At 40.9% G+C, this 13,757-nt stretch overlaps 1 protein-coding gene across 8 annotated transcripts in view; it reads left to right on the top strand.

The window, feature by feature from the left end:
- The window catches only part of arhgef10 (Rho guanine nucleotide exchange factor (GEF) 10), a 230,160-nt gene that overhangs the window by 188,850 nt on the left and 27,553 nt on the right, over positions 1-13,757 (top strand). The gene's annotated exons all lie outside the window — the stretch shown is intronic.

The raw sequence follows: 13,757 nt of genomic DNA, 5'->3' as shown, positions 1-13,757 counted from the left end.
GAATACTAGATCCCCTCTTTCAGATGGGTCCTCAGAAATAAAGTGAACGATAATCACTACCATCCACTCTCAAAGGTGTAGGCTTTACCAACACAAATTCTCGTAAGCCAACCAACAGACAATAAGTGCCGGCATTTTGCATATTCAAAGTCGGTATTGTGGAGCAGAATCAGAATCAGGTTTAATATCATTGACATGTCTTGAAATGTGTTGCTTTGAGGCAGCACAACAGTGCAATATATTAAAAATACTATAAATTACAATAAGAAATATGATTTAAAAAATTGAATAACTAATGCAAGTGAGAGCAAAATTAATGATGTAATGTTCATGGGTTCATTGTCCATTCAGAAATCGGATGGCATGTGGTAGAAGCTATTCCTAAAACGTTGAGTTGTGTTTCTTCAAGCTCCTATACCTCTTCCCTGATGTAGTGATGAGAAGAGGGCAGCTCCTGGGATATGGAGGTACTTAATGATGGATGCTGCCTTTTTGAGGTATCGCCTTTTGATGATGTCCTTGACGGTGGGGAGGCTGGTGCCCACGATGGAGCTGCCTGAGCTTACAACCCTCTGCAGCTTTTTCTGATCCTGTACACCAAATGGTGATGCAACAGTCAGAATTCTCTGCACAGTACATCCATAGAAATCTGTTGGAATCTTTGATAACATTCCAAATCTCCTCAAACTTCTCCTCAATAAGAACAGAGAACACTGGAAGCACTCAGAAGTCAGGTTGCCTCTGTGGAGAGAGAAACAACACTTCATGCACTTCTTTTGAAGGATGGTGAAATTATCTCTTGTCACAGGAGGAGGATATCTGTGACCTGACCATGTCACAGAACAAGTTGTGAGTACAGCCTTTGCGGAAATATACTGCCAACCATGACGGAACTCTTTATTGCTGAAGATAGAATATATACTGCAAATTAATTTGTTTAATTGATCAGGTTATTTGCAAACAGCTGGATTTTATAGAAATTTTACTGTTCTGTTTTAATGGAAAAACTTAAGGGTGATAACAACATAAGACATCAGAGCAGAATTAGGCCATTTGGCTCATTGAGTCCACCATACCATCATGGCTGATTTTTTAATCCCTCAACTCATTCACCTGCCTTTTCCTCATAACCATTGGCACCCATACTAATCAAGAATCTATCAAACTCCGCATTAAATACAACAAATGACTTGGCCTCCACAGCCATCTGTTGCAATGAATGCCACAGTTTCACCACCATCTTGAAAAAGAAACGCTTCTTGGTCTCTTTTCTAAATACTCATCCTTCTATTTAGAGGCTGTGCCCTTTGGTCCTAGACTTGCCCATCATAGAAAACATCCTTTCCACATGTACTCTATCTAGGCCTTTCAATATTCCATACGTGTCATTGAGATCTCCCCGCCCCTCCCCCATTCTTCTAAACTCCAGTGAGTATTGGCCCAGAGCCATCAAATGCTCCTCATATGTTAATCCTTTCATTCGCAGAATTATTCTCGAGAACTTTCTCTGGATCCTGTCCAATGCCAGCACATCAACACATCCTTTCTTAGAGCACCACAGCAGTGTAGCAGTTTGCGTGGCACTATTACAGCACAGGGCATCCTGGAGTTAGGAGTTCAATTCCAGCATTGTTCTGTAAAGAGTGTCTGTATGTTCTCCCCATGGAATGCATGGGTTTTCCCCAGGCGCTATGCTACCTCCCACAGTACAATGACATGTCAAATATGTTAATTAGTCATTGTAAATTGTCCCATGATTAGGTCAGGGTTAATTCAGGTTGTGGGGATTCTGGGGCAGTGTGGTTTGAGAAACCAGAAGGGCCTACTCCAAGATGCATCGCTAAAATAAAATTTAAAAGAGTAAAGTAAGGGGCCCAAAATGGCTCATGATACTCAAAGATGCAGCCGGTTTCCTCCGATTAGAGTCCGGTTTCCAGAACATTAGGGTAGAGGTCACAGCAGTTCTTGTAGTTGTCCTATGGATGACTGAGGTCACTTGGATGTCATCTGGGCTTGAATTGGTATCAGTGATTTTTGTAGAACACTGTCTCTTCACCCTGTTGAGTGTGGGTGACTGCCAGTTTGTAATGATTCCCCCATGTTCAGGCAGATCACGGAATGTAGCACTCACATAAATGCAGCTCTCTGGTTCTACTGCAGAGAGGGCAAGTAAAGATTAACACTGCGCAGAAAGTGACCCTTGAACATCTCTTAGCTCAACCAGACGTTGAGAGAGCTATCTGATCAATTTACACTCACCTTGTCTTTTCACACAGCCCTGCAACAAAATAATCATATGTTGTGAAATAGATTGTTTTGCAGCACAGTACATAGCAATACATAATAAAAAAGACTACAAATTACAATAAGAAATATACACACACACACACAAACACAGTGATTGATAAGTTCGTGGCCTAGGGTAGAAGCAGTCAATTTTAGAAAACCTAGCACATTTATTTTTCAACATAGTCCCCTCCTACATTTAAACACTTAGTCCAGTGGTCGTGGAACATAGGGATCTTGGACCTCCAGAAAGTGTACACAGCGTGTGTGAATGATATATTTGTGGCCTAAGGTAGCAGATGAGTTATACAACTCTCGTTACATCACATGCAGTTCCATTCTTTGAGTGACTAAGCAGAGAGTCTGAAGTTAATAACTCATCAGGGGTGATTGATAAGTTTGTGGCCTAAGGTAGAAGGAGATGAATTATTAACTTCAGACACTCTGCATAATCACTCAAAGAGTTGACCTGCATGTGCTGTAACGAGAGCCGTATAACTCATCTCCTTCTACCTTAGGCCATGAATTTATCAATCACCCCTGCTGTGGACACTTTCTGGAGGTCCAAGATCTGTGTGCTCCACGACCACTGGACTACGTGTGTAAATGTAGGAGGGGACTATATTAAAAAATAAATGTGCTAGGTTTTCTAAACAACACACATAAAAGTCGCTGACGCAGGGTCTCGGCCTGAAACGTCAACTGCACCTCTTCCTAGAGATGCTGCCTGGCCTGCTGCGTTCACCAGCTACTTTTATGTGTGTTGCTTGAATTTCCAGCATCTGCAAAATTCCTGTTGTTTAGGTTTTCTAAAATTGACTCCTTCTACCTTAGGCCATGAACTTATCAATCACCCCTCGCATAAATAAATAAGCAGTGCAAGAAGAGAGTAAAACAGAAGGAAAAAATAACGTAGTGTGAATCATTTCATTGTTCATTCAGAAATCCTTTCAATTCCTGTTGTTCCCTTTTCCATTATTTATCCAATTCCTCTGGAATATTATTCTCGAATCTTCCCCAAATTTCTCTTCATTGCCCTCCTGATCATCAGCACATGAATAATTGGGCTTCATCCACAAAAATTCTGGTGTTCAAATGCTCGTCATTCTGAGTTTGTGTAAAAATAAGAGTTAAGGCAGATAAGCTCAGATCTGTGTCTATGGTTTCCTAGCCTCTTGCTGTCTATTGCCGCCTTCTTCCTCTCTGGATTTCAGCTGAAGTTCCGTGGAGTTGGACAAAGAACTTCAAAGATTTACTTCCATTGGTTTATTATTGTCACATGTACCAAGTTACTGTAAGAAGCTTTGGTTTGCATGCCATCTATATGGACTATTTCATCACAGGAAATACAGGGGGAAAAGCAATAACAGAATATAAGACATATGAGCAAATTGGGCCATTTGACCCTACGGGTCAGCTCTGCCATTCCATCACGGTTGATTTATTTTCCCTTTCAAAACCATTCTCTTCACATGTTTTGACACCCTTACTAATCAAGAACCTGTCAACTTCCACTTTAAGTGCACCCATGACTTGATCTCCAGAGGTAACAGTGTTACAGTTACAGAGAAAGTACAGTGCAAGAAGACAATAAGATGCAACGGCTATGACAAGGCAGATTGTGTGTGGAAGGGTCCATCTTATTATACAACAGGTCTAATCAGGAGCTTTATAACAGTGTGATAGAAGCTGTCCTTGAGCCTGGTGGTATGTGCTTTCTCCCTCCCAATGGGAGGAAGAAGAAGAAAGATTGATAGGGTGAAAATGGCCCTTGATTGTGCTGACTGCTTTTCCTGGCCAGTGGGAAATATAGCCTGAGTCTGTGAAGGGGAGGCTGGTTTATTTGATGTACTGGGCTGTGTCCTCAACTCTGCTCTTGGGTATTTCAGTTGCCATACCAACCTGTGATACATCCGAATTGAATGGTTTCTGTGCTGCATCTGTTTTAAAAAAAAAAGTAGTGAGGTTCAATTTTATAAACTTGCATCAGGTCTCCCTTCAGCCCCTGATGCTCCAGAGAAAACAACACTGGCTTGTCTGACCTCCAAAGCAGGCAGCATCCTGGATTAGCGCATCATAGGCTGAAGGGCCTGTATTGTGCTGTACTGTTCTCTGTTCTGTGTTCAGCTGAGTCAGTACATTGATCCTGTAATGGACAGAACCTGTCTAAGCATCAAAGCCGTTGGACATTGACTGGGCGGGCGCAGTGATCATTCTGTCTTCCAGTCCATCATCGCCATTCCTCATCTCCTCTGCATCTCTTGTGGGACTGTGGGCATCATGGCAGCATAGTGGTTAGTGCGATGCTATTACAGCTCTAATGGGTGTTGGCGTTCAGAGTTCAATTCCAGAGTTGTCTGTAAGAAGTTTATACGTCCTTCCTGTGAAGTGTGTGCGTTTTCTCTGGGTGCTGCAGTTTCCTCCCACTGTCCAAAGACATACCAGTTAGTAGCTGTAGGTTTAGGAGATTAATTGGTCATTGTAAATTGTCCTATGATTAAGCTAGGGCTAAATAGGTGGGCTGCTGCTGGGCAGCTATTTGGGCCAGAATGGCCTGTTCCACACTGTATCCCTAAATAAAATCAATAACTAAACTAATCCCCAGCAGAAATACTGTCACTGGATTACAGACGCCATGAACATCATAAAACAAATGCCTCATACTGTATGTTTTCTCTGAGAATAAAAGCAGCATCTAGTATTGACTGGGTAACTCTGTGTGCTAACATTGAAAAGGAAAATTCAGAGTATATAATTACATCCCCAAGATTGAAGGACGAGCAGGATTTTTTTTTAAATCAGACACTCAAAAGTTCAATGTTCAAAGGAAATTTTATTATCGAAGTTTGTACACCATGACATTTATTTCCTTGCAGGCACCCACAACAAAATAAAGAAATACAGTGTATTCTGCTTAATTGCGACACATCAAGGCCAGTACATTTGGGCCCAATTAAGCAGCTTCCCCAATTACCCAAAGTTTCATGGAAATAATTAAAAGGTTTAGAAAAGACAAACTGCCATTTAACTTAGTAACAAATTAGGTATTTAAATGAAATACAGAGCAAATTAGAAAGCTGCCAATACTGCTACAGTCATACAGTCATATAAAATTGCGTTTTAGTTCCTAATAGTCATCAATGGAGGAATTCATCTACCATGTTATTTTGATTGACTGAAAATGAACAAAATAACCTCAGCCACATTATGCAGATAATGGACTGCATTATACAATACTTTCAATGATTGCATCCTCCAAATCTTCATTTTCATCGTAATATTCAAGATGTTTGCCGATACCTTCAAATTCTTCATAATTCTTAACTTGAAGTAGTGAAATCATTTCATTTTCACTCCTGGCCATTCCTAGCATCTTCAAGCCTGAATGCTTGAAACTGCAGTGAGTAAAATAGAATTGTCTGAATTGTCTTGATGCTTAATTCTTGCCAACTACCATTAACAAAAAGCAAACACATGCAACTGACGCAATTTAAAAACTATTCGCTCTCAGCACAGTGTAGCGTCTAACAGCCACACAAGTGCACATAACTGATGCTAGTTAGAAACTGTTTGGCAACAGTCTCCTGTCCCGATTAAGTGGTATAGCATCTTAAGTAAATTAAGGGAAGCCCAACTGTTTTCTCAATTAGTTTTTGTTCTTTAGGAGTTGTCCCAAATGACTGGCTATCCTGATTAACCAATGGCCCAATTAATCAGAATCCACTGTATAATGGAATCGGCAAAAAACTACACACAACAAACACCCAATGTTCAAGAGAGGACAAACTGTGCAAAAAATAAATAAGCAAACAAATCAATAATACATAAGCTGAAGCCCCTGAACCTTCATATATTTTTCTGCATCTTTTCACAATTCACTCTGCTTTTATTTGCTAGAAATCAGTTTTTAAATTTCAGCAAGATTGTAAATTCTTATGCTGCGTCTCTGTAATTAAACAGCCTCTGACAGCTTGGAGACCACCCCTGATTCAACTACTGACCTACTTCACAGCAGATTAACAAGAGAACCAGTGGACATATTGGTGCCGTCGGGGATTCCTGTCAGTGCAGAAATCAGGGTGACATGTAGTGAATTGTAATTGCTGTTGGGCAGAAGCAGACCACCAGATTGCCTTCTCCTGCTCCCATTTCTTATTTTCTGATGTTCTTATTATTGTCACATGTATCAAGATACAGTGAAAAACTTGTCTTGCCTAATAATCTTACAGGTCAATTCATGACACAGTGCATTGAGGTAGTAGTACAGGGTAAAACAGTAACTATGGGACTCTCTTCTTGTGGACCAGTTCAGAAACACTATTTGCTCACGGTTACTGTTTGCGTGATTTTATTTCATTGCACATGGGCGTTCAGTGGTCTTTTATGGGTTATTTTATTCTTTTTGATGGGCATGATGTGGTTTTTATTCGCTGCACATTATGTGTCAGACAGTATTTTATATATATATATATATATATGTGGGTTTTTTGGGTTTCTTTGTTTTGCGGCTGCCTGTTCGGAGGTGGATCTCAAGGTTGTATAATATATACGTACTTTGATAATAAATTCACTTTGAATAATGCAGCCACAGCAGCACTGCATTCTGTACAGCCGTGTGGGGCACCATGGTAACGCAGTGGCTAGCTCCATGCTACTGCAGCTCTGGGTTCTCCAGTTTCCTCCCCAAAGTCCAATGACATGCCGATTAGTAGGTTAATTGAACATTGTAATTTTCCTGTGAGTAGGCTGGAGTTAAATCAGTGGATTGCTGGGTAGTGCAGCTCGGTAGGCCAGACGGGGCAATTCTGTGCTGTATCTCTCAAAAAAAATAAGAATGAAATGTAACGGAAATATAACCTTGCTGAAGTCCATGCCGTCCACCAAAATCGGAGGGGAACCAATATCCTTGTGGACAGGTTTACTAGAGCTGTTGGGAGTGGCAGGGGATGGAAAACAGTATGATAGAGCTGAGGATGAGCCAGCAGGTTTATAAGTAGATGATGGATGTAACATGAATCAAAGGAAGGACAGACCAATGATTGGATACAAATGCAGACAGAATAAAGAGTTAAAATTCTACCACAGAGGCAAAATTACAAGGGCAAAGAATGCAGGACTGAAGGTGCTGTATTTAAATGTGCGTAGCATTCTGAATAAGGTGGACAAACTCATGGCGCAATTAGAGATTGGTCGGTATGATGTTGTGGGCATCACTGAGTCATGGCTAAAAGATGGCCGTAGTTGGGAGCTTAACATCAAAGGATATCCTTTGTATCAAAAGGACAGGCAGGAATACACAAGCAGAGGTGTGGCTCTGTTGTTAAGAGATGGAATTACATCTTTAGAAAGAGGTGACATAGGGTCAGAGAATGTTGAATCTTTGTGGGTAGAGTTAAGAAACTGCAAAGGTAAAAAAAAATTAGGGAATCATACAAAGGCCTCCAAATAGTAGCCAAGCTGTGGGGTTGAGATTGTAAGGGGAGCTGGAGAAGGCATGTAATGAGGGTAATGTTACAATTGTAATGGGGGACTTCAATGAGCAAGAGCATTGGGAAAATCAGGTTGGTGTTGAATTGCAAGGGAGAGAATTTGTTGAATGCCTACGAGATGGCTTTTTAGAGTGGCTTGTGCTTGAGCCTACTCAGGTAAAGGCTATCTTAGATTGGGTGTTGTTTAATAACCCAGATCTTATTAGGGAGCTTAATGTAAAGGAACTCTAAGGAGCTAGTGATCATAATATGATTGAATTCATGCTGGAATTTGAAAGGGTGAATCATGACTCACATGTATCAGTATCGCAATGGAATAAAGAGAATTACAGAGGCATGGGAAAGGAGCTTGCCCAAGTGGATTGGAGGAAGATACTGGTAAGGATGATGGCAAAGCAGAGATGGCTGAAGTTTCTGGGAATAATTCACAAGGTGCAGGATAGGTATGTCCCACAGAGGAAGAAGTTCTCAAATGGCAGGGGTGGCAACCGTGGCTGATAAACGCCAAGGAAAGGGCATATAAGGTAGCAAAACTGAGTGAGAAGTTGGATGATTAGAAAGCTTTTAAAATCCAACAAAAGGCAACTAAAAAAGCTATAAGAAGGGAAAAGATGAAATACGAGGGAAGGCTAGCCAATAGTATAAAGTGGGATACCAAAAGTTTTATTCAGTTATATAAAGAGTTAAAGGGAAGCGAGAATTGATCTTGTACCACTGGAAAATGCTGCTGGTGAGGTTGTAATGGGGGAGGAAGAAATGGCAGATGAACGTAATGAGTACTTTGCATCTGTCTGAACTGTGGAAGACACTAGCAGTGTGCCGAAGGTCCTTGAGTGTCAGGGAACAGGAATGATGCCATTGTTATTACAAAAGAAAAAGTGCTCGGCAAACTCAAAGGTCCTAAGGTGGATAAGTCACCTGGACTCGTTGGCCTACATCCCAAAATCTTGAGAGAGGTTGCTGAAGAGATAACGGATGCATTGTTCATGATATTTCAAAAATCACTTAATTCTGGCATAGTCCCGGAGGACTGGAAGATTGCAAATGTCACTCCACTCTTTAAGAAGGCAAAAGAAAGGAAATTATAGGCCAGTTAGCCTAACATAAGTGGTTGGGAAAATGTTGGAGCCTATTTTTAAGGATGAGGTTTCGAGGTACTTGGAGACTAATGATAAAATAAGACAGCATGTTTCTGTAAAGGGAAATCTTACCTGACAGATCTGTCAGAGTTCCTCGAGGAAATAACAAGCAGGGTGAACAAAGGAAAGGCAGTGGATGTCATTTACTTGGATTTTCAGAAGCATTTGATAAGGTGCCACACATGAGGCTGATTAACAAGATAAAATCCTATGGCTTTACAAGAAAGGTACTGGCGTGGATAGAGGAATGGCTGTCAAGCAGGAGACAACGAGTAGCAATAAAAGGGGCCTTTTCTGGTTGGCTGCTGGCGGTTAGTGGTGCTCCTCAGGGTTCAGTATTGGGACTGCTGCTTTTCACATTGTTTGTCAATGATTTGGATAATGGAACTGATGGCTTTGTGGCAAACTTTGTGGATGATACAAAGATAAATGGAGGGGTAGGTAGTGCTGAGGAAGCAATGCAATTGCAGCAGGACTTAGACAAATTGGAAGAATGGGCAAAAAAGTGGCAGATGGAATACAATGTTGGGAAATGTATGGTAATGCATTTTGGTAAAGGGAACAAGAGTGCAGACTATTATCTAAGTGGGGAGAAGGTTCAAACATCAGAGCTGCAGAGGGACCTAGGAGTCCTCGTGCAAGACTCCCAGAAGGTTAATTCACAGATTGAGTCTGTGGTAAAGAAAGTAAATGCAATGTTGGCATTTATTTCAAAGAGAATAGCATATAAAAGCAAAGAGATGATGCTGAGTCTTTATAAGGCACTAGTCATGCCGCACAGAGTATTGTCAGTAATTTTGGGTCCCTTATCTCAGAGAGGATAGAATCATAGAAAACCTACAGCGTAATACAAGCCCTTTGGCCCACAAAGCTGTGCCGAACATGTCCTTACCTGAGAAACTACCTAGGATTACTCATAGCTCTCTATTTTTCTGAGCTCCATGTACCTGTCCAGGAGTCTCTTAAAAGACCCTGTCGTATTCACCCCCACCACCGTCGCTGGCAGCCCATTCCATGCACTCACCACTCTCTGCTTAAAAATTTATCCCAGACTTCTCCTCTGTACCTACTTCCAAGTACCTTAAAACTGTGCTCTCTCGTGCTAGCCATTTCAGCCCTGGGAAAAACCCTCTTGACTATCCACATGATCAATGTCTCTCATCATCTTATACACTTCTATCAGGTCACCTCTCATCCTCCGTCACTCCAAGGGAAAAAGGCTGGGTTCACTCAACCTATTCTCATAAGGCGTGCTCCCCAGTCCAGGCAACATTCTTGTAAATCTTCTCTGCACCCTTTCTATGGATTCCACATCCTTCCTATAGTGAGGCGACCAGAACTGAGCACAGTACTCCAAGTGGAGTCTGACCAGGGTCCTATATAGCTGCAACATTGCCTCTCAGCTCCTAAACTCAAGTTCAAGCTTTTCAGTCCACTGTAAGTCATCCCTACAATCACCAAGATCCTTTTCCGTAGTGAATACTGAAGCAAAGTACTCATTAAGTATCTCTGCTATCTCCTCCGGTTCCATACACACTTTTCCACTGTCACACTTGATTGGTCCTATTCTCTCATGTTTTATCCTCTTGCTCTTCACATACTTGTAGAATGCCTTGGGGTTTTTCTTAATCCTGATTACCAAGGCCTTCTCATGACCCCTTCTGGCTCTCCTAATTTTATTCTTTAAACTCCTTCCTGCTAGCCTTATAATCTTCTAGATCTCTATCATTACCTAGTTTTTTGAACCTTTTGTAAGTTCTTCTTTTCTTCTTGACTAGATTTACAACAGCCTTCATAGACCACGGTTCCCGTACCCTACCATCCTATCCCTATCTCATTGGAATGTACCTATACAGAGCCCCACTCAAGTATCCCCTGAACATTTGTCACATTTCTTCCTTACATTTCCCTGAGAACTTCTGTTCCCAATTTATGCCTCCAAGCTCCTGCCTGATAGCCTCGTATTTCCTCTTACTCCAATTAAACACTTTCCTAACTTACCTGTTCCTATCCTTCTCCAACACTATGGTAAGGGAGATAGAATTGTGATCACTATCTCCAAAATGCTCTCCCACTGAGAGATCTGACACTTGACCAGGTTCATTTCCCATTACCAGATCTAATACAGCCACTGTGTTCTCATTGGAGAGTCCAGAGGAGGTTCACAAGGATGATTCCAGGAATGAAGGGGTTAACATATGAGGAACATTTGGCAGCTTTGAGCCTGTACTCACTGGAATTTAGAAGAATGCAGGAGATCTCTTTGAAACCTACTGAATGTTGAAAGGACTAGATAGGATGGATGTGGAGAAGATGTATCCTTTGGTGGGTGTATCCAAAGCTAGAGGGCACAGCCTTCAAATTGAGGGGTGACCTTTTAGAACAGAGGTAAGGAGGAATTTTTTTAGCCAGAGAGTAATGAATCTGTGGAATGCTGTGCCACAGACTGTGGTGGAAGCCAAGTCCATGGGTATATTTAAGGGCTTCAAAGGATATGATGAGAAGGCAGCTGTATGGGGTTGAGTGGGATCTAGGATCAGCCATGAAGGAATGGTGGAGCAGACTCAATGGGCTGAATGGCCAAATTCTGCGCCTATGTCTTAAGGTCTTATGTTCTTAATGCACAAAGTCACCTCAACAAACTCAATCCTATTAATCACTCAGGATCTCCCATCAACAGAGCTGAAGAAATCAAGTGTCTTTGACAATCCAAAATTACATTGTTTCTCATGTATGAAGAAAAGTGGATTTTCTGCAGCAGTTACATTACTGCATTGTATTTGCTCATCGCTATAGAAACGTCTCTTTTCCTCATCTGCATCAGTCACAGGTCAGAACATTCAACACACTTTTTTGGCACAGATTAACAAGAGACATTAACCTCGTTTGTCACAACTAGAAATCCAGTGGAGAATGAGAGGGGGAAAATACAGAGCCAGTTTAATTCAATGATGCTGATTCCTCTCTAACCATTTTAGAGAAGGTGGGGGAATGGGTCGTTTTCCCCAGACCATGCAGGCGAGTCCTTCCTGGAGGTAATAGAGAAAGATGAGTTTTGAGGAATGTTAGGGGTGTGGGTACAAGTATTTGTTTTTGGAATAAGAATCAAGTTTAATATCATGGATGCATGTTGTGAAATTTGTTGTTCTGTGGCAGCAGTAAAGTGCAATACATAAAAAATTTTATAATTTACAATATAAATAAATATATAAAAAATACAGTGGATTCTGGTTAATTGGGGCATATCATGACATTTTGCTCCAAGTAAGCGGCTGTCCCAATTAGCTGTGGTTTCATGAAAATAACTTAAAATGTTCAAAGGTTCATTTATTATCAAAGTATACAACTCTGAAATTCTTCAGATAGCCACAAAACCAAGAAAGAATAGAAAGGCAGCACGATCATCAACCCCGAAATCCCTCTTCTCACATATAAAAAAAAATGAGAAAGATCGGGCGAAAAACACAGAATACTAAAAAGCTATAAAACTGAAAAAAAATGTCCACAGTCCAAGTCCACATCCAAAACACAGAAAACTTGGGCAACATTCTCCCTCTCTGTAGCAGAGTGATCTCACCAGCGATAAAAAAGCAGTCTTCCCTCACCAGCAGCAGAATGATCCCCCAACGATTTTAAAAAAGGGCAGGCAGCCGGTGTTTCAATCTCACTCATCACTTTAATCAGTGAAGTGAAGTCTAAAGTTGGCTTGCATTCTTTTCGCTGCAAGATACCCACACGCTGCCTCTGCCTCCCAGAATCCTCTTGGAGACTGCAAAGCGCTGAAACACCCAAACGATCTCCAAACTGCAAATCACAGGCTCCAACAGCTCCAGAATCACATTCAAGACAAAAGGTAAACAAAAGACAAACTGAGGAATAAATTATGCACTTAAATGAAATACAGAACAAATTAGAACACTACCAATATTACTATAGTACTACGAAACTCTGTATCGGCTCCTAATAGTGATCAACAGAGAAATTCATCCAGCGTATGCGATGAAGAAAATCAGTCCAGACACCTTGTGCAAATAATTTGCCTTCGTACAATACTTTCGATGATTGTGTCCTCCAAATCTTCATTTTCATTGTCATTGTAACATTCAAGGTGATTGTTGATACCTTCAAATTCTTTGTAGTTTCTAACTTGTTGAAGTAGTGAACTTGTTTCATTTTCACTTCCGGCCATTTCTGGCATCTCCTGCTTGAAACTACAATGACCAGGAAACAGTTCTGAATTGTCTTATTGCTTATTTCTTCACCAACTATTAATGACAGAAATCACTGGTTTTTGAACACAAACACACAAACTGGCATTAGTTAAAAAATGCGAAGTATGGTGTACTGTCTAACAGCCACACAAATGCACATGACTGATGTTAGTTAGAAACTGTGCCACCTCAGCAGCATAGTGTCCCAAATAAACAAAGAGAATCCCAGCAATTTTCTCTGTTAGTTTTTGTTGTTTAAGAGTTGTCCCAACTAAGCGACTGTCCCAATTAACCAATCGCCCAATTATGTGAATAGTATATACAGGATATAAAAAGAAATATAGAAATATATATATATTAAATAAGTAGTACAAAAAAGACCAAAAAGAGTGAGGTAGTGTTCATAGTTGGTTCATTATCTGGTGAGAAATCTGATGATGGAGGGGAAAAAATATATTCCTAAAATGTTGAGTGTGTGACTTCAGGCTCCTGAACTTCCTCTCTGGGTGATGGTGGTCCTTTTCTGAGGCATCACCCTTTGAAAATGTCCTTGATGGTGTTGAGGCAAGTATGCATGATGGTTCTAGCTGAGTTTACAACTTCCTGCAGCTTTTATCTGATCCTCTGCATTG

This window comes from Mobula birostris, chromosome 2 (genome assembly GCF_030028105.1).
Source record: "Mobula birostris isolate sMobBir1 chromosome 2, sMobBir1.hap1, whole genome shotgun sequence".
In the NCBI taxonomy this organism is placed as follows: domain Eukaryota; kingdom Metazoa; phylum Chordata; class Chondrichthyes; order Myliobatiformes; family Myliobatidae; genus Mobula; species Mobula birostris.
This window is presented reverse-complemented; position numbering and strand designations above follow the sequence as displayed.